This window comes from Geotrypetes seraphini, chromosome 13 (assembly GCF_902459505.1).
Source record: "Geotrypetes seraphini chromosome 13, aGeoSer1.1, whole genome shotgun sequence".
Classification (NCBI taxonomy): Eukaryota; Metazoa; Chordata; class Amphibia; order Gymnophiona; family Dermophiidae; genus Geotrypetes; species Geotrypetes seraphini.
Window position 1 is genome coordinate 4,950,554 of NC_047096.1, and position 26,555 is coordinate 4,977,108.

General features: G+C 44.6%; 1 protein-coding gene across 5 annotated transcripts in view; it reads right to left on the reverse strand.

The window, feature by feature from the left end:
• PLXNA2 (plexin A2) overlaps positions 1-26,555 on the reverse strand; it is a 742,509-nt gene that overhangs the window by 201,177 nt on the left and 514,777 nt on the right. The window lies entirely within an intron of this gene.

Genomic DNA, 26,555 nt, shown 5'->3' on the forward strand with positions numbered 1-26,555 from the left:
TTAGATAGATTGTGAGCCCACCGGGACCCTGAATAAATTCATGTAAACCATTCCGAGTATAGAAAATTGAATAAACAAACAAACAAACTTTTTGCACTTTGGGGGAAAAAACTGCACTTCCTGTGAGGTAGACCCTCTAATTATTTCAGCATGAAATGAATGTGTCTTCCTGCTGCTGTGACCTTTACAATCAAACCTCATGGGTGTTGCTAGAGCGCACTTCCTGATTTATTGCAAATATTATGAGAAAGCCAACGGTGATGAGGGTAGAATATTTAATTGGTCTTCTAGCAAAACACTTCCTTGCAGCCTTTGCCTCCAGTATATCACGGTAGCCTGCAAAACAAGACTCCCTAATAGCTTGGCCAGTATTAGGGTGGTGCAAAGAGGCCATTTGTCCTGGGTCCTCATGCCAAAATTAAAGGCTTTGTGACCCGCTTGCAAATTTCTGCCCTGGCCCTGCTTGACACTGTGCTCTTGACCAGAGCCACTAATTCGCTCGGTGACCCTGATTTTTGGTAACAGTCCATCTACCTCCAGAACCCACTGCATCAACTTCTGGAGCATAAGGTGCAGCTGTCACCCATGCCTACGGCTCATCTTTAAGCGGATTTTCAGGTGTCTTAGTTCCTTCCAATCTTTTCGTAAATCCTTGAAAAATTTTCTATTTGCTAAACATTTTGAAAACTAATTTCCATTTATTTTATTTTTTTATTAATTTATTATTAACCGTGTCGCACTTCCTACAGTTGAAGACCCAGTATATAAGGCTAAATTTTAGTTTAGATATCCTTACCTTCTACTAATATAAAATATATACACATAAGAACATAAGATTTGCCGCTGCTGGGTCAGACCAGTGGTCCATCGTGCCCAGCAGTCCACTCCCACGGCGGCCCCTAGATCAAAGACCAGTGCCCTAACTGAGACTAGCCTTACCTGCGTACGTTCTGGTTCAGCAGGAACTTGTCTAACTTTGTCTTGAATCCCTGGAGGGTGATTCCCCCTATAACAGCCTCTGGAAGAGCAACACTTATCTAGTTGGCTGTATGCCACTTCCAACGCTGGTGAGTGTCAAAAGAACACCCTACGCTCCACTTTAAACGGAACGTTTCAGCCATAGAAGAGCCTTCCTTGGGGGGACAATAGAGTTGTTGATGAACTGAGCCTCGTTCAGTGCTGTGTCCTGCTGCTTCCCTGAAGCTGGATTAGAATTCCTGTTCACACGAGTCCTGCCGACTGGCTTCCTGTTCTGTTGCTGCTCTGCTTTACTGCTGTGGAATTCTCACCAACGTTAGAAGTGGCCTACAGCCAACTAGATAAATGTTGCTGTTTCTTTTGACATACCTTAAAAGCTTAAAATTTCTCTAGTTAGAGACACATAGAGTTCATATAGGGGTGGGATGTGGGTTTGAGATAAATGATTATATGGTGGTCAATATATACAGGATAAGGACCTGAAATAACATACATGTTATAAGAGGTTCTATGTACTGATATGATACCTCAACCCATTAGTGAATTTAAGATTTAGGAAGGCTGCTTTTCAAATTAGGGTGTCCATATTAACGGCTTGAGAAGTATTGTGGGTTGGATTAATTTGAAAGTGATCCGTGTTTCATATTTGATGACTATTTGGGTTTCTGCCAGGTACCTGTGACCTGGATTGGACCGCTGTGGTAAGGCTCAGGGGCTGGAGAAAGCACACCCAATGCATTGCATAGCTTCTCTGGCAGTTGAGGTCTTGGTAACGAGATCCTTGTAAACCTCTCCAGAGTTGGCTTCATTGTGGTATGTTGATCATACAATACAGACACCAGAGGGAGTCACCAACAAGACAACACTTGAATGCGGTTTCTCTCTTTAGTGCTCAGTCAAAGTTGTTCCTGCCAGTACTACCAGAATGGTTCCTATATCTTATCAAAATTGTTAAAGGATGCTAACGGGATGTGAAGTTTATGAAGAAATGTCCTGTGGCTGTTACTTTCTGTACTTTGCATGTGTAGAGAAGGAGGGGGCGAGTGCTATTTTGATAAAGACCATATGGGCAATATGGTGTGGATTACTTTTAACAGTGATGGAGTCAAATAACTCAGAACGCAGCACAATTCACACTACGATGAAAAGGCAGCTCAGCTCATAAAGAACTGACACTGCTTTACAAATTATGAGTTTCTTGGCCAGACACCAAACAGTTTTTATTTCCCTGGTGGCACTGAATGGTTTGACGTTAACCTAGCCCCTTACCCTTACCGGACAGATTCTCAATCTCAGCCGAAAGGCCATCCTCAGTTTATGGCTCAGACTTCATGCCTGGCTCCTAGCCAAAAAAAGAAACCACACTGAAACAGCAATGAATCCTCAGCTAGCATTAAAATACACCCGGGTGGCTTTGCCAGCTCAATGAAAAAGATGCTGACTTATCGGAAAGGACCTGCCAGAGGAGAGCGCTTCACAAGTTCTGAAAATCTGCCTTTTTAAATGTCCGATTCCCTTTCGAGGTACCATCTCTAACCAGCCACTTCAATGGTTTCCTTTCACTCAGTCTGATATTAAACCCTTTACAGGCACAGATTATAACTAGAGCTCTGGGGGTGATAGTCAAGAAGGTTCAAAAGGGCAGGAGAGGTTCCTGCCTCTTAAACTCCACTCAGCGGAGTGGAGTGTCCCTAAATATTCAGCGACCCTTAACTGCTGAATGCCGCTGAATATACCTTCTAATAGCTGTGGTACTATGTGGTTAGTGCTGACGTGGTCTGTGGGTGGAGTCAAGGAGGAGCCAGCAGTTATGCAGGCACTGGCCGAATTCAGTCCAGCACCCACAAGCTAACCGGGCAGGTAAGACCGCAAATAAGGAAGTCCTATCTTTCTCAGCTTAGCTTTGTGGGCGCTAGCATGGAATATAAGCCAGCACCCCCATAATTTCCAGTTGTACAGGCTACGCCACTGGTCCAGACACTGCCCAGCATTGAATACCTGGGATTAATTCTGTCCATGGCTGTGAGAGGCTTAAAAAACGCTGCCACGGGCTGGCAATCAGCCTGTTTATTTTTAGCTGTTCATAAATTGTAAAACTATTTGACAGCATAGTTTCCAGCTGAATCGCATAGGTACATTTACGAAGTAAGGCTTCATCGGTGCAGAAAATGCACTTAGACCTTGTGAAGGGTCCAAGGCAGGCCAGGAGAAGCATGACAGCCTTTCAGTTAGGGCATTTTTCCGGTATTTTATCTAATATACACCTATTCGGGGGGGAGGGAGGGGTTGTTCCAATCGGTGTTTATCGGTTAATACCTAAGACCAGAAACCCTACCTATAGTTGTCAGCATGACATTACCATGTGCTGGCTGTGTCCAGAGTGCACGCAAAGGATTCTGGGATATTATTTTAAAGAAATCTGACCCTGGAAATGTTAAGATTGAATGGCCCCTGCCACCATGAATAATTTTCCTTTTTAAAGAAACTCAGGAACTCTTTTTAGACAATAAAAAAAAAGATGAAAATGTTTCATTATTTCTTTTACTGTTTGGTGAGATGATACCGAAACTAGATATTTTTACCATATTCTCAAAATCTTCTTTGGAAAAACAACCGGTTATGACTTCTCAACCTACTTTGGGCTCCTTTAATCAAGCCGCGCTAGTGGGGTTAACGTGCGCGACTTTTCATCACGCGTTAACCCCCGCGCTGGCCAAAAACTACCACCTGCTCAAGAGGAGGCGGTAGTGGCTAGCGCGGCCGGCGGTTTAACATGCTATTACACGTGTTAAACCGCTAGCACAGCTTGATAAAAGGAGCCCTTAAACACTGAGCCCCAAGAAGAGGACGTAGCGTGGAGAGTGGGGGGTAGTGGGGAGGACGGGATCTGGAAGTGATTTTTGGAATTTCTCCACCCACAGAATTCAGATTAAAAAAAAAATAAATAAAAATATCACACATTATCTGTAAAGCCAGCAGAGTTCAGAAACACTTTTAGTGGAGGTGAGGATCCGTGGATTCACCATCTTATCTGGGGTCTTTGAAAACGAGTGCCACAAAGGTAGGGGTGGACCAAGGGACAGCCAGCACACAGATACAAAATGTAGTTATTTAAAAAATTTATAGACTGTTTAAACCTAAACACTTTACATATCATCTATAATAATAATCCTCTTAAGCGCGCATGTGCACTTAAGAGGCTGTGGATACCTGACAAGTGCTGTGTCCCTCCGTGCCGAATTCCATTTTCAAATTTGAACACGGAGAGACACAGCACAGCCGGCGACTCCCCCCTCCCGCCCTCACTCACCGCCAAAACCAGCTACTTTTAAGCCTCCTCCTTCTGGCCGGCTCACCCGCGTTTAAAATCAGAGAAAAGCGCTGCACCGCACTACCGCTGGCCTCGCCGTCTTCTGTCCACTGCGGCCCGCCCTCTCTGACTACTTCCTGTTTCCGCTAGGGTTGGCCGCAGTAGATAGAAGACGCCGAAGACAGCGGTAGTGTGGCGCAGCGCTTTTCTGTGAATTTAAATGCGGAGGCTGGGAAGGGGGCTGCGGGAAATGCTGCTGCTGCACAGGGAAGGCCGGGAAATGCTGCTGCTGCACAGGGAAGTGTGTGTGGGGGGGGGGAAATGCTGCTGCTGCACAGGGAAGGCCGGGAAATGCTACTGCTGCACAGGGAAGGGTGGGAAATGCTGCTGCTGCACAGGAAAGGGTGTGTGTGTGGGGGAAATGCTGCTTCTGCACAGGGAAGGGTGGGAAATGCTGCTGATGCACAGGGAAGTGGAGGGGACAGAGAGGGAAAGGGGGTCTGGGAGCAATCTTGGTTTGCTTTAGGGGAGGGGAGACAGAAGGGGGCCATGGAGACACAGAAAGACAGGCAGGCAGGCAGCGCATTAGAACGAAAGACAGACACACAGAAAGACAGCGGGCAGGGAGAGAGACAGAAAGAAAGAAAGACAGACAGGGTGCCAGAGAGAGAACCAGAAAGAAAAAAGGACAGACAGCGGGAGGGAGAAAGAAAGAAAGGAAGAGAGAGACAGGGGCAGGGAGAGACACACAAAGAAAGAAAGACAGACAGACATATATTCTAGCACCCGTTAATGTAACGGGCTTAAACACTAGTTACATAAATAATTCAGTAAAACAAATAAAATTAAACAAACATTAATATATAATCATCGGAAAATCACGTAAAGTGTCCATCAAAAGAACAATCGCAAAGATCTGTTCCTAGAAAAACGCATTAACAAATAACTGCATTTAAAAAAAAAATCTTTATTAATTTTCAAATATTAACAGAGCATTGCAAAAATTTTAAACATAAACGAATCAGGAAAAGCACTTTAAATTTACAAGCATTCTGAAAACAATCATTTTCTCCTCCCCCTTCCTCCCATTCATCCATAAAAGTATAACCACATATAGAATTTCAATAAAACTAAATACAAGAAATAATGATGCCTTCCCGCCCTAGATGTGTAAGGAATTAAGTAAAAAGAAAAGGTACATGACAACTAATGTGATTCAATAATGATGTCAACGGGCTCCACGCCCTTCTAAATGCATTACTAGATCCCAAAAATTCAGCGTTCATTCTTTCATATTTGTAACTGCAACATAAGTTCGCCCACCAAAAAGTATAATTAAGTCTATCGTAACTCTTCCAATTGCGTGTTATCCTCTGCATTGCTATTCCCGTCATTATTAAGAAAAGCTGGCTTTTATAATGATCCAAAGAAGGTTTAATATGTAGTAAAGTACCACAAGTTATGGCATTTTTAACAGTTTTCTGAAATTACCCTTGTCATAATATTTTCATAATTGACATACAGTGGTACCTTGGCTTACAAGCATAATTCGTTCCAGAAGCATGCTCGTAAACCAAAATACTCATATGAGCAACTTGAAAAACTGAAGGTGGACAAAGCGATGGGACCAGACGGGATCCATCCCAGGATACTAAGGGAGCTCAGAGAGGTTCTGGCGAGTCCTATTAAAGACTTGTTCAACAAATCTCTGGAGACGGGAGTGATTCCTGGGGATTGGAGGAGAGCGGATGTGGTCCCTATTCATAAAAGTGGTCACAGGGATGAAGCAGGAAACTACAGGCCGGTGAGCCTCACTTCAGTTGTTGGAAAAATAATGGAAGTGTTGCTGAAAGAAAGGATAGTGTACTTCCTTGAATCTAATGGGTTACAGGATCAGAGGCAACATGGCTTTACAAAAGGTAAATCGTGCCAAACGAACCTGATTGAATTTTTTGATTGGGTGACCAGAGAGCTGGATCGAGGACATATGCTAGATGTAATTTACTTGGATTTCAGCAAAGCCTTTGATACAGTTCCTCATAGGAGGCTGTTGAACAAACTCGAAGGGCTGAAGTTAGGACCCAAAGTGGTGAACTGGGTCAGAAACTGGCTGTTGGACAGACGCCAGAGGGTGATGGTTAATGGAAGTCGCTCGAAGGAAGGAAAGGTGACTAGTGGAGTCCCTCAGGGTTCGGTGCTGGGGCCAATCCTGTTCAATATGTATGTGAGTGACATTGCTGAAGGGTTAGAAGGAAAAGTGTGCCTTTTTGCAGATGATACCAAGATTTGTAACAGAGTAGACACCGAAGAGGGAGTGGAAAATATGAAAAAGAATCTGCAAAAGTTAGAGGAATGGTCTAATGCCTGGCAACTAAAATTCAATGCAAAGAAATGCAGAGTAATGCATTTGGGGATTAATAATAGGAAGGAACCGTATATGCTGGGAGGAGAGAAGCTGATATGCACGGACGGGGAGAGGGACCTTGGGGTGATAGTGTCCGAAGATCTAAAGGTGAAAAAACAGTGTGACAAGGCAGTGGCTGCTGCCAGAAGGATGCTGGGCTGTATAAAGAGAGGCGTAGTCAGTAGAAGGAAGAAGGTGTTGATGCCCCTGTACAGGTCATTGGTGAGGCCCCACTTGGAGTATTGTGTTCAGTTTTGGAGACCGTATCTGGTGAAAGACGTAAGAAGACTTGAGGCGGTCCAGAGGAGGGCGACGAAAATGATAGGAGGCTTGCGCCAGAAGACGTATGAGGAGAGACTGGAAGCCCTGAATATGTATACCCTAGAAGAAAGGAGAGACAGGGGAGATATGATTCAGACGTTCAAATACTTGAAGGGTATTAACGTAGAACAAAATCTTTTCCAGAGAAAGGAAAATGGTAAAACCAGAGGACATAATTTGAGGTTGAGGGGTGGTAGATTCAGGGGCAATGTTAGGAAATTCTACTTTACGGAGAGGGTAGTGGATGTCTGGAATGCGCTCCCGAGAGAGGTGGTGGAGAGTAAAACTGTGACTGAGTTCAAAGAAGCGTGGGATGAACACAGAAGATTTAGAATCAGAAAATAATATTAAATATTGAACTAGGCCAGTTACTGGGCAGACTTGCACGGTCTGTGTCTGGTTATGGCCGTTTGGTGGAGGATGGGCAGGGGAGGGCTTCAATGGCTGGGAGGGTGTAGATGGGCTGGAGTAAGTCTTAACAGAGATTTTGGCAGTTGGAACCCAAGCACAGTACCGGGTAAAGCTTTGGATTCTTGCCCAGAAATAGCTAAGAAGAAAAATTTTAAAAAAATTTAAATTGAATCAGGTTGGGCAGACTGGATGGACCATTTGGGTCTTTATCTGCCGTCATCTACTATGTTACTATGTATATATCATAGCGAGTTTCTCCATAGGAAATAATGGAAATTTGCTTTGATACGTTCCCACCCTCCGAGGCCAGTGGCGCTGCTCTATCCCCCTCCCCCCATGAGAACCGGCATTGCTCCCCCCTGCGATCCAGCACCCTCCCTCCATGATTCGGCACCCCTCCGCTGCGATTCGGCACCCCCCCCCCCCCCCCGGCCACTTCTTAATGTCATCTGGGCCTGGGCCTGGGCCTGGGCACCGGCATGTCCTGTGCGTTGGTGCCGGTGCCCGAAGATCGGCCTCCTCTTCTTGCTGGGCCTTGAGCATCTGCGCATGCTCAAGGCTTGCTAGTTCACGTTCTCTCCAAGATCTCCGAGAATCTCAGAGAGAGTGTGAACTCGCAGGCCTTGAGCATGTGCAGATGCTCAAGGCCCAGCAAGAAGAGGAGGCTGATCTTCAGGCACTGGCACCAACTCAAAGGACATGCCAGTGCCGGTGCCCAGGCCCAGATGACAGTAAGAAGCGGCGGAAGGGGGGGGGGGGGGGTGCCGAATTGCAACGGGGGGGGGAGGGTGCCACTGTATAAGTGAATTCCGCAGTTTGACCCCCACACAGCAAAAGACCATTTTACTGGTCTCAACATATTTTGGATTAGCATTTGTTTTTAATACCACTGAATTCTCAGAATGCAGAGGCCTAGATTGTAAAAAGTAAAATGCACTTCTTTAGTGATAAAGATCCGACATATGGAGCCATGTTTCGGCAGATAAATGCCTGCTTCAGGTGTCACAAATACTCTGTTGGATATATTTTGGTGATCGGAAAAAAACAAAAGCGCAGAGTCGACGTCGGATAGCAACCAGAGAAATGCCAATTATTCATCTCACAGCTGATGCTGCCAAAACACAGGAAAACACGCAGGGTTCTCCTTTTTCTTTCGGGGTTTTTTGTGCTTTTTGAAAACGGCTATCCTCACTGCAAGTCACTGTATCCGCATACTGTGGAACTGCTCCCAGGAGTGGGGTTTCATAAGGGAAGGCAACAGCAAAATGAAGTAAAGGGATCAGCCTAGCAGGGAGTTTGAGATTCAGAACCTGCCTCTTGTACCGATGACTTTGGCCAAGTCATGCCACCCTCCACTGCCTCGGGTGTAACTTCCAGGAAAATGCCAGCCGAGCTTAAATGGAACTTATTTTGAGCTAGTCATGGAAAAAAGGGGTGAGTTGGATCAAAGTAACCAAACATGTGGGGTATTTTTTTATCATTTTCTAAAAGACAAAGAACCTGCACAAAAAGCAGACCCTCAGTCTCTTTTGCACAGCAGCGATTGAAGCAAAACTACCCAGAAAGCCCACGGGTCTAACTGTCCAAGGCGACAGGCTTTGCTCGCTTGCCATGTCTCTGAATCGGCTTTTCTTTCCAGGCCACAATCCTTTGGTAGTAAAAAGCAACGGTGATACCGTATGTCTGCCGCTATCACAATCACATGCCGGGCACGTCCTTTTCAAATAATTTTGCGCTTCAAACAAGCAGTAGCTTTCTGATGGTTTTTTCCCTGTGCAACAAAAAATTACTACACACCAAGGACTAGTCGGGGCAGCCGAGCCAGTTACTTGTTACGATTAATGCTAGGAAGCGTGAAAAAAGACAGCACGAAAAGCATGAGAGAGGAAAGGAACAGAGAAAAATACGAGACAAGAGAAACCAAAGGAAATGCAACGACTACATCTTTTCAGTTTTATGGACAGCGTAACATTCACGTTGCATTTTGTATTCTGCTCCCACTGCCCTGGACCACCAGAGATTTCAGGTAGGGGTGGGGGTGGGGAGGGTTTAGCTTGGTCTAAGGGGGGGAGGAGGGTTTAGTATTGCCAGGGAGGGGGAGGAACTTGGTGTTACTGAGGAGGGGGATCAAGATCAAAGAGGGGGAGGGGAAGAGAAGGATCAGAGTTGGTGAGGACTTTTATTTTTTTATTTTTGTAATGTGGGTCCCGGCCAATATTTAATCAGCATCTGCCCAACTGTCTTACGTGAGCCCTGGTTGAATGTCGGCCAAAAACCGCATAAGCTCCGGCGGCCACTGCAACTTAAGTTAACAAAGGATAGTCAATGCTGGTGCTCGGACATGGCCAGGAACTGAATATCAGGGGCTAATTTGGCTGGTGACATTCAAGTGTTTAAAAAAAACCCCAAAACGCTGACTACTAGGGGCGAAATACTACTGACCCATCAATTAGTTCAGGCAATGATGTAGCTTCCAATTAAGGGTCCTCTGACAAAAATTCTTAAAAGACCCCCACCCTAAAGTGGAAGATAGGGATCCCACCTCAGGACATCAACAGTATTGCCCACTTCTTGCCTGGGCAGAATTTACACCACTGGGCACAGGAAAAATATTACTTCTGCCAAGAATCTGTAAAGAGAACTGGGAGGTCCTTAAGCTTCTGCCCTCCTTGGTGCCTGTGCAATAACGATGACAGCCTGCAGGTCCATTGCAAGTGTGCAAAGTTCAGGAGCCCTTCTCCGTTCCTCACGTTTCCTGGTAAGGGTTTGACCTCGGCACATTCTGCCTCCCAGCCACCCGTCTTCCTTTGTGCCTGACTCTGGAATACACAGCTGCTGTGTTTAGTCTGTCCCCAGTGTTCCTGAACTCTGAAAATAAATATCAGGGTTATTAGCAGGGCTGCTTTCCATCACTCGCTGTCACTGCGCAACGCCAGCCTTATGAAATAGTTTGGAACTCATCTTGAGGTGGTGCAGCTAATGGGCTGCTATTACCTTATCTTGACAAGGCTCTCGTCTGTGGGGACCACAATGTTGTGAAAGGTTGCAAGAATGAATGTTTCAAGCTGAGTGTTTCAAGAATGCACGTGAGCTCTTTGTTTGAGAACGACACTCGGGCCCCGTCTCGTTTTCTCTCCTGCTTGCCTTTGCCGCACACTTTGGATCCCTCTTGATGACGGGCTTATAATGGCACTCGAGAGAACGTCAAGCCCCCAGTGTTACCTTACTCTGCATTTGGAAGACAGCACGTGATTCTGTGCCCTGCGCCATGACAACTCCAAGTCGACACAACACTTCTGCTGAAAATGAGTCAAGGTATGAAAGACGGTGAGCTTTACATGCACACGTTGCTGGATACGGGAGACAGAGGAGAGCAGACTGGATAGTTCGTAGATGTTTTGATGTCTGTTGCATAAATGTGGCAGCAGCCTACTATGGCCTACCCTGAAATTCTATATAGGGCACCCAGGTTTGGGCACCCAAGATGCATGCATAAACTAATGGAGAAACCAGCCAATAACTAGCAATCATTGGATACCAACCACCAGTGGCGCAGAAAGGGTAGGAGGCGCCTGGGGTGGTAGTGCTATCGGGCCCTCCTCCCCCCTCCCCCCCCCGGCCACACTCACACCCTCCCTTCCCCTGCACCTCTTTAAATCTTCACCAGTGCGAGCAACTTCTCCGGCCTGCTGCTTGCTCCAGCATTGGCCTTCCCTCTGACGTCACTTCCTGGCCCCGTGACCCGGACGTGATTTCAGAGGGGAGCCAGGCTGGTGTGAGCAGCAGGCTGGAGAAGTTGGTTGTGCTGGTGAAGATGTATTCCTTTAATTGGCAGATGGTGAATCTTGATATTGATCAAGAACAACGGTGCCTAGTAAACGGGTATTTGGCGATGCAGATCTCCCCGAAGAGCCGCATATTGCTTTGAGCAACAAGGCCAAAGAAATGATTAAAGAGGTACAGGGGTGGGAGGAAGGGAAGGCGTGAACATGGCTTGGGGTGGTCCGCCCCACCCCCACTACATCACTGCCAACAACTAATCATGGAAGTTAATTGGCACCACGGAGGATATGCATGCAAATTTAACTGAATAATATTGTATAAAGTAGGGTGCCGAACTCAACTCGCATGTAATTCGAAAGGGGGCATGGGTGGTTGCATGGGTGGTTACAGAATACTGCCTCAGTATGACCAACTTGGGTGTCAGTTTTTATACCAAGTTCAAGTTTCAGCAGGTATAGGTCTGCACACCCTTTATGGAATGGCACATAGCAGTGGTATACCCAGCTTGCATGCTACCCAGGACGGAGAACCTCCTCTTCCAGGCAGCCGGAGGTACATGGGAAGGTCAGGAGCTGCACGGCTCTGCCAGTTCTCTGCCCTGGAACAGAAAGTTCATGCCAAGGGGGGAGAGGGGCCAGCAAAGCAGATGGCTCTGCATACGCATACCACAGCCCCGCAACCACTCCAGCACCGCCCCTCCCAACTCTCCTCCTCTCCCTATTGGCTAAGGCTCTTAACATTTGCATTTCCTCTTCCTATAGGCTAAGGCTCTTGTGAGGTCATAGAGCTGCCCATCTGCAGTAACCATTATCTCTTTCTCTGTCCGAAAGATCCCACGTGCCTATCCCAGGCCCTCTTGAATTTGGGACGTCGACCTGAGCTATTATAGCTATTCACTTGTTCTCTAGCCAACCGGACATCTACTTATGGCTTCACCAATGACTAGTGTAAAACCTGCTCAGTTTCCAACTAAGGTTTTATAAATATATCCATACACATTTCTGAAAATGATAGCGAGTGAGTTTAGTGTTTCAGGTTTAAGAGTTGCATTTTAATTTAGTGATCATGTTAATTATTGATTGTGTTTGGGAAGAGAAAATGAGACGAGACACCAGCAGTAAATTGTACCAGCTGGTCCCTAAGCCTAGTTTTAGGAGAACAAAATGCATCCCATGAAATGTTTGCTTCTGGGCTTCACTGCCTGTCCCCTTTACAAGGTGAGGCACGGAACCACACATAAACACAGGTGTCAGTGGAAAGCGTAATGAAAATTAATGTCTGGGGGCCGACTACAGCTACATTGCAAAATAACCCAGAGAACAACTGGCCACCCCACCCGCCATTAACAGATCTGCTAAAATTTCATATTATACTATTAAATAGGGCATTGGACTCATTTGTGGGCATCAGAAATCCACAAATTCCAATTTGGCAAGGGTTACTAGAACAGAAAAATCTCCATTACTAACATCGTAATTATTATGGAGAAGCAACCAGAATTTCAGAAAGTGCTCAGCTGTGACCCTTAAAATCAAATCTTGAGCTTGTCTCCTTTACCTCTGTTTAGGGGGCATTTGGGTCATTTTAGCAGCTCAAGCTTTCCCACAAATGAGTTCCAGGGCTACTCAGCCAAATATTGGGTTGATATGGACCGGAAATGTTACAAATCATTCTATTTTCTACTTTAATTAGTTTAAATTATCAACAGGAATAGATGCATAAAATGATTCAGTGAAGGGTGAAATAGAAAAAGGGAGACGCTGTTGTCTGTCACTTTATTAATATGAAAGCTACCAGGAAGTGAATGCAGAAGACTCTGCACCTTCTACGGATGGAAAGGGGATGCATGAAATTACTGCCCAAACTTTTAATTCCCTTCTCTTAAATTAATTCAGATCAAAATGCTTAACGCTGCACTCTCTGTAGCTGGGCATGGCAATTAACCCTCTATAGACCGCCTAAACTTAGGTGACAAACACAAAGACCCTGATTCTATGAATGGCCCCGTTATGTACAATTGTCAAAGGGTCCGAAGCTCCCCACTCGACCATCTCAGAAATTTTCAGGGACCACTAATGAAGATATCCAAAGTTTTGGGGCATGGTCTCTCAACTAGGTCCAGAGTTAGGGGCCCCCCCTTTTTTTTTTTGTATCCGTGGAAGATGTCAAGTGGGGACTCTCCTTGAAACTAGACCAGCGCCCCACCAAAATAGCCCAAGTGGCAGTCCACACCCTCCGCCCCCTTACCATGCCGCTGCACATATGCACATGCCTTGCAATAGCAGCCCTGCTCCACCCAAACGATTCGTTGATCGAGGGAGTGGAGGAGGAGCCTAATGGTTACTACAGCAGCCTGAGAACCAGAGGAACTGGGTTCAAGTCCCACCGCAGTCACTTACCCCTCCATTGCCCCAGGTAAAAAAAAACCCAAAAAACCAACAACAACCTGTATATAATATCGAAACAGCTTTGATTGTAACCACAGAAAGGCAGCAATATCAAATCCCATCCTTTTCCCTTTCCTTGCAATCCATGTACAAGTGTGTTGTCGCATCTACTTGTATAAATCCATGCAATTTTATACCAGGTATTTCCCGCATGTTACACGTGCTTGACATGTTTGGTTAGACTAAAGACTAGGCTGCTTTTGCAAGGGCTGAATCCTCAGAAATCTTGACTAGTTGGACAGTTTACCAAAAATTTATCCTGCTTTTATCTCATGCTACATACATGTCTGTTTCCAGATAGCCAGCAATATTTGCGCAAATAATTTCAGCATCTCCATTAAAGCAAACGTGCCACACATTCAATCTACTCTCGGGAAAAGAAGAGCGACACAACCAGAAAAGCAATAACAGACCCTGTCCAGGTGACCCGAGATAGCGGCAGTGCAATACCTGTTCTGAACACTACCATAGCCCTATAGTGAAATGCCTGGCTGATGGCTCCCAAGCATGTTAAAGCAGAAGAACCCAATGGATATGGACCGGATGCTCTGTAAGATTTAGCCCTGCGAATTACTGCTGCGCTCAGAAGCGTTTAAGAGCTAGAATATTGGCCCTTTGCAAACAAATGGAGAAGACGCATCCAAGGTTGAGCAACAGCCCACCGCGAGGTGTCCATCAACAGAAAGGAATCACACTCGCAATTCCCAAACTACCAGTCTAATTCGTTTCTTCTTTGGGGAGGGTGGGGGCAGTTAATTAACAGCAATTAACAAATCCATTTTTCAGGTACTGCAGTCTGGGTAATTACCACAAATTATCTGCTTGGTAGGTTTGTGCATCATCTCTAATTGATTGTCAAAGCAACACTGGGTTAAGTATTTTTATTCATGGTTTTTTTTTCAGTGCTGAAGAAGAAACCTGATTTTTTTAGGTTTTATTTTTTAATTTAAATAAAGATGCAGGGTGGCATAATTTAAGTGCAGCAGTGGGCATAAATTTATTGTGGGCCTTGCAATCATGGTGATAGTTCACATGGTACAATTTATTTGTTCATTCAATTTTCTATACTGTTCTCCCCAGGGAGCTCAGAACGGTTTACATAAATTTATTCAGGTACTCAAGCAGTTTTCCCTGTCTGTCCCGGTGGGCTCACAATCTGTCTAATGTACCTGGGGCAATTTGGGGATTAAGTGACTTGCCCAGGGTCACAAGGAGCAGCGTGGGCTTGAACGCACAACCTCACGGGTACTGAGGCTGTGCCACAAGAAGGAGGCAGAGCAGAGAAATGGTTCAGAGAAAGACGGATGTTTGGGGAGTCTGTCAAGACCAGCCCAAAAAAATGGAACGGTTTGGGCAGATGCAATATACAGTTTGATAACGATATCACCCTTTCAGTGCCTCAAGAGGTCCGTCCTTTCCTTAATCATCTCCCTTTCAAGGCTGGAGCAATGCACACTTCTTCACCTGACTTTCTGACACTATCTCCCGGATCCTGTGTAGGTCACCCAAATTTGGGTGTGGATTCCAGCGTCATGGTAAGCTAATTAGTTAATTGGACACTATCAATCAAATGGAGTTAACGAGCATTTAATTGGCAGACATTAAGAGTTACACACAAATCTGCCATATTCCTTATTCTATAACATGCATGCCTAGATCTCACAGTGCACAACTCAAAAGGGGGCGTGGCCACAGGAGGGGGGGCGTTCCCAGAAATTAGGCACAGCGTAAATTAGAGCATCTCTATTTGCGCACCTGTCATGATCGTAAGCATTTACACTAGCCTTTGGCAAGTGCAGATGGTTACACCCAAAATTAGGCATGGAGCCTCTGATTCTATAAAGGACACCCAAAATGTAGGCGCTGAGGTATACGGCGCTTATCGTCTGTCAATGTTAAGTTAGGCGCTGTTTACAGATCTGCGCCTAGCGGCAGCTAAACTAAACTTAGGCACCTAACCTTAGACGGTCGCTATTTATGTCAGGGTTTTCTTGGCCTAAGTCCAGTTTAGAGGCCTACAATTAAAAGGTGCCCAAGACCTGCCCCTAGCCACACCTACTTTCTGGTAGGCGCATTTCTGAAAGTCTTAGTGCCCACCGCCCGATTTTAGGTTTTGCCAATTATAAGCTGCTAATTGCTCATTATCAGCGCCAGATTAAGCTTTTTAAATGATAAGTTAGATGCCTAGATCAGCCTAACTTTAGGTAGGTGTCATTTTGTAAAATCTGGCCCAAAATGCATGCTAAGCTAGCATTCTTTAAAGCACACTCGGGGGGGGGGGGGAATTCTATAATCAGCGCTGGTATAGGCGGCTGCCTAGGAAGCGTCAATCACGAATCGGCACAGAATTTTGATTTTACTTTTATTTACCCCAGTACCTTAAATGGAGACCAGCATTTTAGAAGCCTAAATTTAAGGTGCTGGTGTCATGATTACGGAAGCGCTTAGGGGCGCCTAAGGCCGCTTTGCCTTAGGTGTGCTTCCATGCCCCTAATTGACACCGGCGCTAGAAAGGAGCTGTTTGGCACCTTCATTTTTTTTTTTTTTTTTAGAAAACCTGCTTCTGGATTGGTTGGTTAGCTGGCAGTAGAGTGCCGAACCGCCAGCTAACCTTCAGCGCGTCTTTGAGAATTTCCCGCTCTGAACAGATCCCCATTTACTGAACGCTAGCTTAGGGTGGATCATCTTGGCCCTTAACTTTGGACACCATTTCCACTGTAACTTTGTGTGTTAAAATTAGGTATAACTTGTACTGGAAACTTTGCATCGTAAGGACAACCAGACAACCATAGCAAATTGTATTAGGTTAGGTTGTTATTAGGGGTGGGGTTTTTTTTTTAATATACCGCCTATCAAGGTTATCTAAGCGTGTTTTTTTTTTTTTTTTACAATCAGGTACTCAAGCATTTTCCCTGTCTCACAATCTATCTAACGTACCTGGGGCTATGGAAGACTGAGTGACTTGTCCAGGGTCACAAAGAGCAACACGGGGTTTGAACCCACAACCCCAGGGTGCTGAGACTGTAGCTCCAACCTCTGCGCCACAATTGTAACCAGTAAACTGTATATTATCAGTAGACGCTAGCAAAGGGGTAAGCAATTCCAGTCCTCGCGAGCCAGAGCCAGGTCAGGTTTTCAGGATAGCCCTAATGAATATGGATGGGGTAGATTTGCATACCTGTCACCTCCATTATATGCAAATCTCTCTTATGCATATTCATTAGGGCTATCCCAAAAAGCCAACTGGCTGGTGGTCCTCCAGGACAGCATTGGGAACCATTTAGCTAGAAAACAAATCAAATAATGAATAAATTGATTGAAATCCCGCAAATCCACCACCATCACCACTTTTGGTGCAGGTCCAGAGGTGTCAAGGCAACACAGACACACCTAGAAATCAGAAGAGGCAGGATTGGCGTGCAGTGAATGAACACGGGGTGAGGAATCGTATTGCAGAGCAAACACCAGTTCACGCCGTCCTCAAGAATTATCTAGCTGACTCGACTCCTTTTATGATTCACGTTTCTTCCGAGACGCAAGGTTAGCCGTCTGCCTCTCTCAGTCTTTTGATACCTTTTTCATTCTGCTAGTTAAAGAGACGAGGAACAGATCAAAAGGCTTCTCTTATTCAGCTGAGATGCAGGATTATTTTAATCTTGCTCGATTGGTACACTTTAACAAAGGGACATCCAAGACCCATGCAACCGAGTGCCCAGTGCTTGTTCTGAAACCATCTGTTCATTAGTGCTCAAGCTCGCACGCCGGGTTCCGTTTCTCGTTTTAGGGAAGGAATGCTAAAATTCCCTACTCCATTTGATGCTACATTAATGATGAACCCCAGGGATTTCATCAGAGTTCTCAGCAGCCACAGGTGAACTGAGTCTTAGCACCTGTGGCCTGCAATCTCCCTGTCATCCAGAAAGTACAAGGAAGCTGATTATTTCATTTAATGTTCTCAGTCGCTAGAAGCCTTTCTGCATCAGGCAGTGGATAATTTCCTGTCACAAGAGCCTAGCATTTTTTTTGCTGGAGTCTGCAGCATCTGTTTCTGCCACCTGAATCTCCTATAAAAACTGGCAAATTGTCAGCACAGTTCAGTCCTTGGAGCACTCGAGGCAGCCTGGCACGCATTTGTGAATCTGCCTCACCAACGAGAGTGTGGGTAGTAGTTGGCACTGGTCTTTCCCTGAATTAGATAACTCAGTTTGGAGTGGGGCTGTAGCTTAGTGGTTACACACGGAGACTGGGAACTAGAGAGGCCAGAATTTGAATCCCACTGAGGCTCATATTGGCCTTGGACAAGTCACTTAAACTCTTCAGTGCCTCAGAGAACAACTTAAGAAATCAATATTCAAAAGGATTTAACTGGGCAGGAGAGGTTCCTCTCCAGTAAAACTCCCCAGAGCTGGCCATTCCCAAATATTGAGCAGGCCCCTAACAAGATAATACCGATGAATATCTCCTTTGACCCCCAAAGCTCTAACTGGCTAGGTTAGGGGCAGAGCGCAGCTGTGGCCAATATTTAACAGGTTAGCAGTCATATTTAGTCTGTTAACTCAGAGGCTCTCAACCAGCCATTCAGGTTTTCATGATACCCCAATGAATATTCACGAGATAAATTTGCATGCACAGCCTCCTCCATTGTATGCAAATCTATATTCATTGGAATATCCTGAAAAACTGACTGGCTGGTTGTGTCCAGAGGACTGGGTTAAGAACTCCTGTGCTAACTGGTTGAGTGGATAAACATACGCCAACTGAAAGGTCATCCTAACTTTATCCACCAAGCTACCTGCGCACTGGTCTGAATATCAGCTGGTCTACGGTTAGCTTCTGGGCTACCACTGTAACCCGAATATTTGACGCTGGAGGCCAGACATGCTCTGGCACTGAATTGCCATCCCACAGTTATGACCGGCTTACAAGTTGCTTATCACCGTGGCCTGAATATCGACCCCTTAGATTGAAAGTCCTTAGATGCAACTCACCTACTGGAAAGGGTGGACATAATACCAAAATAAATCAATGGAGCCCAGTGCTGTGAAATAAGACAAGACTACCACTAGGGGACAGATTGACATCTTCCAGCCTATTTTAACTATAGACGAAGCCGGATTGATCTAGGCTTCCCAGAGAATTTGAAATTATGCTTGCAGAGGAATCCTGACAAACATGTGATGGCTCTCCCAGCGTCTCTCCCAGTCCCTGTCCAAGTGGAAGACAGCATAGCCCTGGGTTTCAGACATCCAATGGGAACAAATTTCCTGTGAGAAGATCCCAACGGCACATTGGCACCCCAACTGGAACATTAATGGCACAAAAACTCAACAGTTGCAACTTGCTGGTCACCCTTGCTTTGGCTATTTGGGTGACGTGTGCCATGCGCGACGTGTGTATACATCCCCTCAGATTAAAAGTTCCTCCTTTCTAGATTCTGTTGGGTTCTGCCATCCCCACATCCTTGTAGTGCGGTGGTGTCTCTGTACGTTCAACTTCCCTTCCTCCAACACTTCCCCCCTCCCGCAAGACATCACCGCCAAGCCTCTAGGCAAAATATTCTGCTCGAGGAAACAAACAAGATGACATTAAAACATCAATGTAGCACTGCCGTGTGTGTCAAAGAATGCTTATCAATAAATAAATCATTCCCTTACACAGGGACTTCCAGCTACTGCAGGTTTTAAGAGGAAACAAAAAGAAAACAAAAGATCTCTCTGGCTGCCTCGAATTATAACACTCTGTGCAAATGAAACCTACGCACGATAAAAAGCTGGTGTCATGAGAAAAGACTCAAGGGAAGATTCTCAAAACTTTGCGGTAAAATCCGACGGGCCGCCGTCATAGGTGTAAATATAACGTTTTGCAAAAACCCGCGCATGCAAATGAGGTTCACGAAGGGTCACTATATTTGCATGTGATGAGTTGCTGGTGGTAGCGATCAGCATCATGCAGAATATACCCACACATAAAAAAAAGAACCCCCCCCAAATTAAAGGACAGCAGGAGGGATGCCTACTCCCTCCTCCCGCCAGGGTCCCTGTCCCCCAACACCCCCAGCAGGAGGGATGCTCACTCCCTCCGGTAATTCCCACCCCACGACAACCCCCTCCCCCTAAGCAGGAAGGATGCCCACTCCCTCCTGCCGCTGGTAATGCCCAACCCCCCCCCCTCCCAACAACTCTCAGTCCAAGGCCAGTCCCTCCGGCTGGCAGGCCTATCTCTTCAAAATAGCGAGCCTTCTCCTACCCGGTGCATCCTGGGGGAGGGGCCTTAAGCATCTGGGCCAATCAGAGCCTTAGGCCCCTTCTTGGCTGGAAGAATAAAAATGAAATGGTATTTTTTTAAAAAAAAAATTTCCCCCCCCATATACGTATCTCACTTTGTACTTCAGCTTTTAATTTAATGTACTTAATTACTGGCTTTTTTTAAACACTGGTCACAACATTTGAAGTTATTCATTGCATTACATTAGACATTTATATCCTGCTCAAACCTCCACAAGGTTCAATGTGGCTAGCAAAAGAGAGCTAGGAAGTGGACAAACTGCATAAGACTCATTCTTTGCATAAAACAAATTTCGGAAACAAGAAAGCTTCCCAAGAGTTTAGAAAACAATTTGTAGATGGCTCCTGAGAGATGCGTTTAGCAGGCATCGTTTCACGGTATAGGAAGATCCCATAGTTCCTTCAGGGCCATGGGCACCTGATTTATTTAATTCAGTCATTCATTTTCTATACTGTTCTCCCCAGGGAGCTCAAAACGGTTTACATTAATTTAGTCAGGTACTCGAGCGTTTTTCCCTGTGGACTCTGTCCCTGATGTAGGTGTTAGTGCTGAAACACGGCCCGTGATGGGTCTGGATGAGCTGTACCTTCCGTCATTTATGTGTTTTATCATAATAAAAGTTGGTCGTGCCCTAGGGCATTGCAGGAAAGTTAACTCCCTAGACTCCACCAAAAATATATAAACCTCAAATCTAAATTTTTAAGTGTTTGCTGGCTTTGCTATTCTAAGCACTAGAGCTGCTCTTTGAGTCGCTCTTTAAAGCTTTCAAACTCACGCTGAGGGTGATCCTTATCTTAAAAATTTAGATTTGAGGTTTATATATTTTTGGTGGAGTCTAGGGAGTTGACTTTCCTGCAATGCCCTAGGGCACGCCCAACTCATATTTTGGTGTCTTTTAAGGATATTTTGTTTTGGGGGTTTTGCTATAGTTATCATAATAAGAGATATTGCTGTTCTGGATCATCCTTTCTTGTTTGTTTGGTCATTCCCACTGGGTTGGGGTTTTTTGGTGAGTTGTATTTTTTTTGACCAGTGAGATTAAACATGTATCTCTGTCAATGGGATATTCAGTACCGTTATTCCATACCTCACCTAAATTTATCTGGATAGCTAAACAGATAACCCTAATTTTATAACATGTCACATGCAGTTAAGTGCAGGTACCTGTCTCCGCATCATTCTCCAGCTGGAACCACAGGTCCATAGACAGAAAACCAGGAGTGGCTCTGCTCGTGACCCCTGTGGTGCTTTTCAGTCCACATTTCCCTGCACGGTTACCACAAGAGAAGAAAACTCATGCTCATTACAAACAACTAAGCTAAGCAAAAGCTGAAATTCACAAAAGGGCCGAGAATATCTTCCTTCAGATATCCAGTAGCCCACCTCTTGGCTACTAATTGGATAACTCTACTGAACTGGCAATTCTTAAAGTTACAGCCATTGGATATCACAGCCTCACACTCGACTCTCTCTTTTCAAAATCTCTGGCAAAACACTCAAAGTCAAAAGCCAAGCCTTCAATTAAAATCAAAATGCTTAAATAAATGTCTATATATAATCACTTCGCTATGAGATAAGGAGATTGCATCGCAAATGATGCCTCAGTGGAGTTCTGCACATCTGTAATTCATGATCCAGCTGTTCAAGCCTTGCCCCCATGCTTTGTGGCATTATTATTATTTAATTTGATTCCTATCACAAATCCTCTTAATTTTCAAGTTTTCTGGTGCTGAAAAATTAATTGACAGCTTCAATGAATATTTATGCTGCATCACGCCATAAAAAAATGAGCTAGGCATACCGGCCAAGTTTTCAGCTCTGGCTTGTACTTTGTTGGGCTTACCACAAGCAGACGTGAATCTGTAGCTCCCAGGGGAAGCCAGGACATGTGGAAACCTGGTGCATAGATGCTTTTAAGGTTGACTTGTGTGCATAGATGGGACCTGAAGACTGGAAAGAGTCAAGGGTAACACCAAATTTTTTTATTATTTTTTAGAGTTCCAGAGGCAATCCAGGAAATTATAGACTGGATAATCTGATGGCAGTGCCGAGCAAAATAGCAGAACCTATTGTAAAGAACAAAATTACCAAACACATAGAGAAAACATGTTGTTACTTCACCCATCTGCTGCATTTGTTTGAGGGCATGAATAAACATGTGGATAAAGATAAGCCAGTTGATGTAGATTTTCGGAAAGCATTTGACAAAGTTCCTCATGAAAGACTCCTGAGAAAATTTTTTTTAAAAACTAGGAATTGGTTAAAAGATGAGAGTAGGGTTAAATAGCCAGTTCTTTTATGGAGGAAGGTGACTAATGGTGTGCCCTGCCCCAGGGACAGTGGTGTAGTAAGGGTGAGCAGCGCTGGGGGGGGGGGGGGGCGCCCCTCCCCCGCCACATGCACCCTCTTCCTTATCCCCATACCTTTTTAATTTCTCCAGCGTGAGCAGCAAGCCCAAGTCGGTGTTGGCACACCCTTTGACGTCAATTCCTAGGCATAGGTCCCACAAGTGACACCATCAGAGAGAGCGCCGATGCCGACGCAGGCAGCAACCTTGCGCCGAAAAAATAAAAATAAGGTATGGGGGAAGGCAGGGGGGGAGGAGAGGAGGAGGGGGTGCCGTGCCCTTAGGAAGACGGCGCCCCGGATGGGATCTACGCCACTGCCCAGGGATCTGTACTGGAACCAATACTCCCCCTGAGGATTGGCTGGATGCATGAAAATATTTTTCGCACGTGAGCAACAAGTTCTAAACACCAACCATTTCCAGGATTTGAAAGTATTTTTGTGAGCGATGCCCCAGAACATACGAGTGATTGCTCACGTGCTCGGCTTAGAGGGAACACAGACTGGAACTGGCGCTGTTGAACGTACTTATAAATGATTTGGAAATGGGAGCATTGAATGAAGTGATCAAATTTACATTACAGTAGTCACAAATTTATTCAAAGTTGTTACATTGCATGTGGACTGTGAGAAATTACAGGAGAACCTCGGGAGACGACAGTTTACTGACTCTTAATATACTGCTACATCTATAAAGGTCAAAGCACATGTGAAATTTAATGTGAATAAGTAAAACACGACGAATGTTGAGAAGAATAACCCAAATTATAGCTATACGATGCTCGATTCCACATTAGCAATGGCAGTAGGCAGCTAATCCTCCAGAGCACCAGGTACAAAATAAATAACATCTAGCCCAGTAGCCCATTCTCACGATGGCCAATCCAGGTCACAAGTACCTGGCAAAAAACGAAAGAGTGGCAACATTCCATACAGAATCCCAAAGAATGGTAAGATTCCGGAATCCCCAAAAGCAACAAGATTCTAGAATCTCAAAGAGGAGCAACATTCCATGCTACCGATCCAGGGCAAGCAAGTGGCTTCTCCCATATCTATCTCAACAGCAGACTATGGACTTTTCCTCCAGGAACTTGTCCAAACCTTTTTTTTTTTTTAAACCCATCTACTCTAACTGCTCTTACCACATCATCTGGTAATGCGTTCCAGAGTTTAACTGTTCTCTGAGTGAAAAAATATTTCCTCCTAAAGGTTTTAAAAGTGTTCCCTAGTCTTTGTAATTTTTGATGGAGTGAAAAATCAATCCACTTGTACCTGTTCTACAGCACTCAAGATTTTGTAGACTTCAATCATATCTCCCCTCAGCCATCTCTTTTCCAAGCTGAAGAGCCCTCACCTCTTGAGTCTTTCCTGTACCTGTATGTAATATGTAAACCACTTTGTAACCACAGAAAGGCAGTATATGAAATCCCATCCTTTTGCCCATTGGGAGTCACCGCCAAGGAAAAAAAAATCTAAGTAGCATTACAGACAATATGATAAATTACATTACACCAAAGCCCTCATAAGTTCATGGCGGTCCACAATAAATTCAACTACTGAAAAGAGAACCAGTTATACATAATATAATACTAAATTTCTTAAAATACAATTTATTTATTTAAAAATTTATATACTGCTTTAAACCAAAGCAGTGTACAAACAACATACAAATGAGAAAATACATTTTACACATAAAAAACATTAATTTCAAACAAATTTCAAGGCATAAAAAACATCCCCGGCTTCAGCAAACTCACGGTCAAGCAAAATCCGAGGCAATAAACGCAAATCATCGTTTTCAAGATAGAAATTTCTTCAATAAAAAATTATTTTAAAAGCTTCCTAAAAACCGTACAACAAACTGCTGATCTAATTAAAAACTGTAAATCATTCCAGATTAGAGGTGCCCGATAGTAAAAAGATTCATTCCATTGTGTAAATGACCTAATTAGTTTTGGAGAGAGAAACCGAAGATCAAATATTCTGCTCAGTGTGGGGTGGAAGCCAAGAAAACAAACAGAACATCAGGAATTAAGGGCTAGATTCACTAAGCAAACCGATCATGTACTTATCAGTTTGCGACCCCTTTGCGACCTGATTTTACTGCGGCCCGATTCACTTACCTCTCTGCCGATCCGATTCCGCTCCGCGCATGCAAATGAGGGGAACGGCAGGCAAAGTAGGCAGGGACACGATTCACAAAACAAATTTCGCGATCCGACTGGGCTGGCCCATCAACCCAAGAAGCGACTGCTGGGAACCAATCGCAAACGTCCTTTCCGACTCTCCAGCTCCATTGCCGCCCTGCTCTCTGCACGCCCTAATCTCTGCTGCCCCAAATATCTCCTGCCTGCTCTGCCGCAAATCTTTCCTGCCTGCCGCCCAAAATTGCCGCCCTGCTCTCTCCCGAATCACCAACCTGCTGTTCCCCGAATCTCTCCTGCCCTTCCCCGCACTGTGAGCCCATGGTTTTTACCCACGGGTTTAAAGCGGGTTAAAACCATGGGCTCGCTGGGCTACTAAAAGTCAAGTAAAAGTAAAAAAAAAAAAAAAGTTAAAAGGGGATAGATTCATACAAATGTAAGGAAGTTCTTTTTCACCCAGAGAGTTTTGGAAACTGGAACTCTCTTCCGGAGGCTGTCATAGGGGAAAACACCCTCAAGGGATTCAAGACAAAGTTAGACGAGTTCCTGCTGAAGTGGAGTGCACGCAGGTAGGGCTGGTCTCGGTTGGGGCACTGGTCTTTGACCTAGGGGCCGCCGCGTGAGCGGACTGCTGGGCACGATGGACCACTGGTCTGACACAGCAGTGCCAATTCTTATGTTCTTATGGGACAGATAGAGAACAGTACCTATGACAAAGATAGCGAAGGACTGAACAAAGGGGAAGCCAAATCCAAAAAATGGGGTAAGTGAAGAAGAAGATGGACAAGGAAACGATTCAAAGACTTGTCTTAAATAAGAAATTCTCTGAAACCACCAGGCTATCCAAAGGAAGTTTAGTTGGAGAATAAAAGGGTAAGGAAGAAGCTAATGGCAAGATGGCGTCAAGAATGTTGAGTACATTTTGGGGCTTGCTTAAGGCCTTTTTGATCATTTAGCATTTTGAATAGCATATCTAAGCTCTTTATAACTGGAGTGAAACAGTTAATGCTCATCTATACCAGTGGTTCCCAACCCTGTCCTGGAGGGCCACCAGCCAGTCAGGTTTTCAGGGTAGTCCTAATAAATATGCATAAGAGATATTTGCATAACATGGAAGTGGCAGGCATGCAAATCTGTACCATGTATATTCATTAGGGAGGGGCGCCACTGCCATCCACTATCCTCGCCTCTCCCTTAGAGATTCAATGTAGTTGTCCCAAGCTTTCTTGAATCAGACATACTTTTTCTCTCCACCGGGAGGTTGTTCCTTGATGAGCTAATGGTCCGTCTGACTCCCTCACAAGCTTTCTGCTTTGAATGCACCAGTAAAAGTGTTTTGCTATGAGTTTTTGCCTCTATGCCAAGCATCTTTTCAAATTCTCTTTCAGCTTCCCTTAATTACATGCCTTATGAATCATTCAAAGAGTGGTACAGTGATAAGATAATATAGCTTAAAAAGTTCAACTTAATCCAACTAGTGGCTATAAAGTTAATAAATTTAACTACTGTTGTTATTCAGCTGGCGGTAGTCAATAGGTTTTTTTTTTTTGCTGTCGTTGAATATTCAATACCTGGCCACCAAAATGTTATATGCAGTTATAGAATACAATACAATTATTACTTATCTTCCGCAAATACCTAGACAAGTTCACAGTGGTTTGCAATCAGCCAAAAGCGGAGACCATGTCCAAAAAAAAGGTGAAAATCTATAAAAGGCATGCATCATTTTGCTTTTAACACAAATTTGATAAAAAGAGACGCTTTTTAAAATTTTCTAAAGCTCTGACAACAATTAGTCTGAGAAGTAACGTGAACTGGTCAGTTTTTCCAAGATTTAGCAGTTTGATAGGCAAAAGTTGACGTAAACATTCTAATATTTTTTTCCCTGGAAATCGATATGGAGATATTATTCTTAGATTGTACATCTTTATATCCGACAAACGAATTCATATAACTTGGTGCCTTCTCCATGATAAGTTCCATTTATCCAGTTAACTTACTAGTAAAAAGCTAAATATTGGCATTTAACTGCAGAAGTTCCAACTTCATTCTTAGTCTGCTCTAAAATATCTGGTTTTGGCTTAGACACTAACCAATATATTCAGTGACATCCAGTTAAGTGTCAT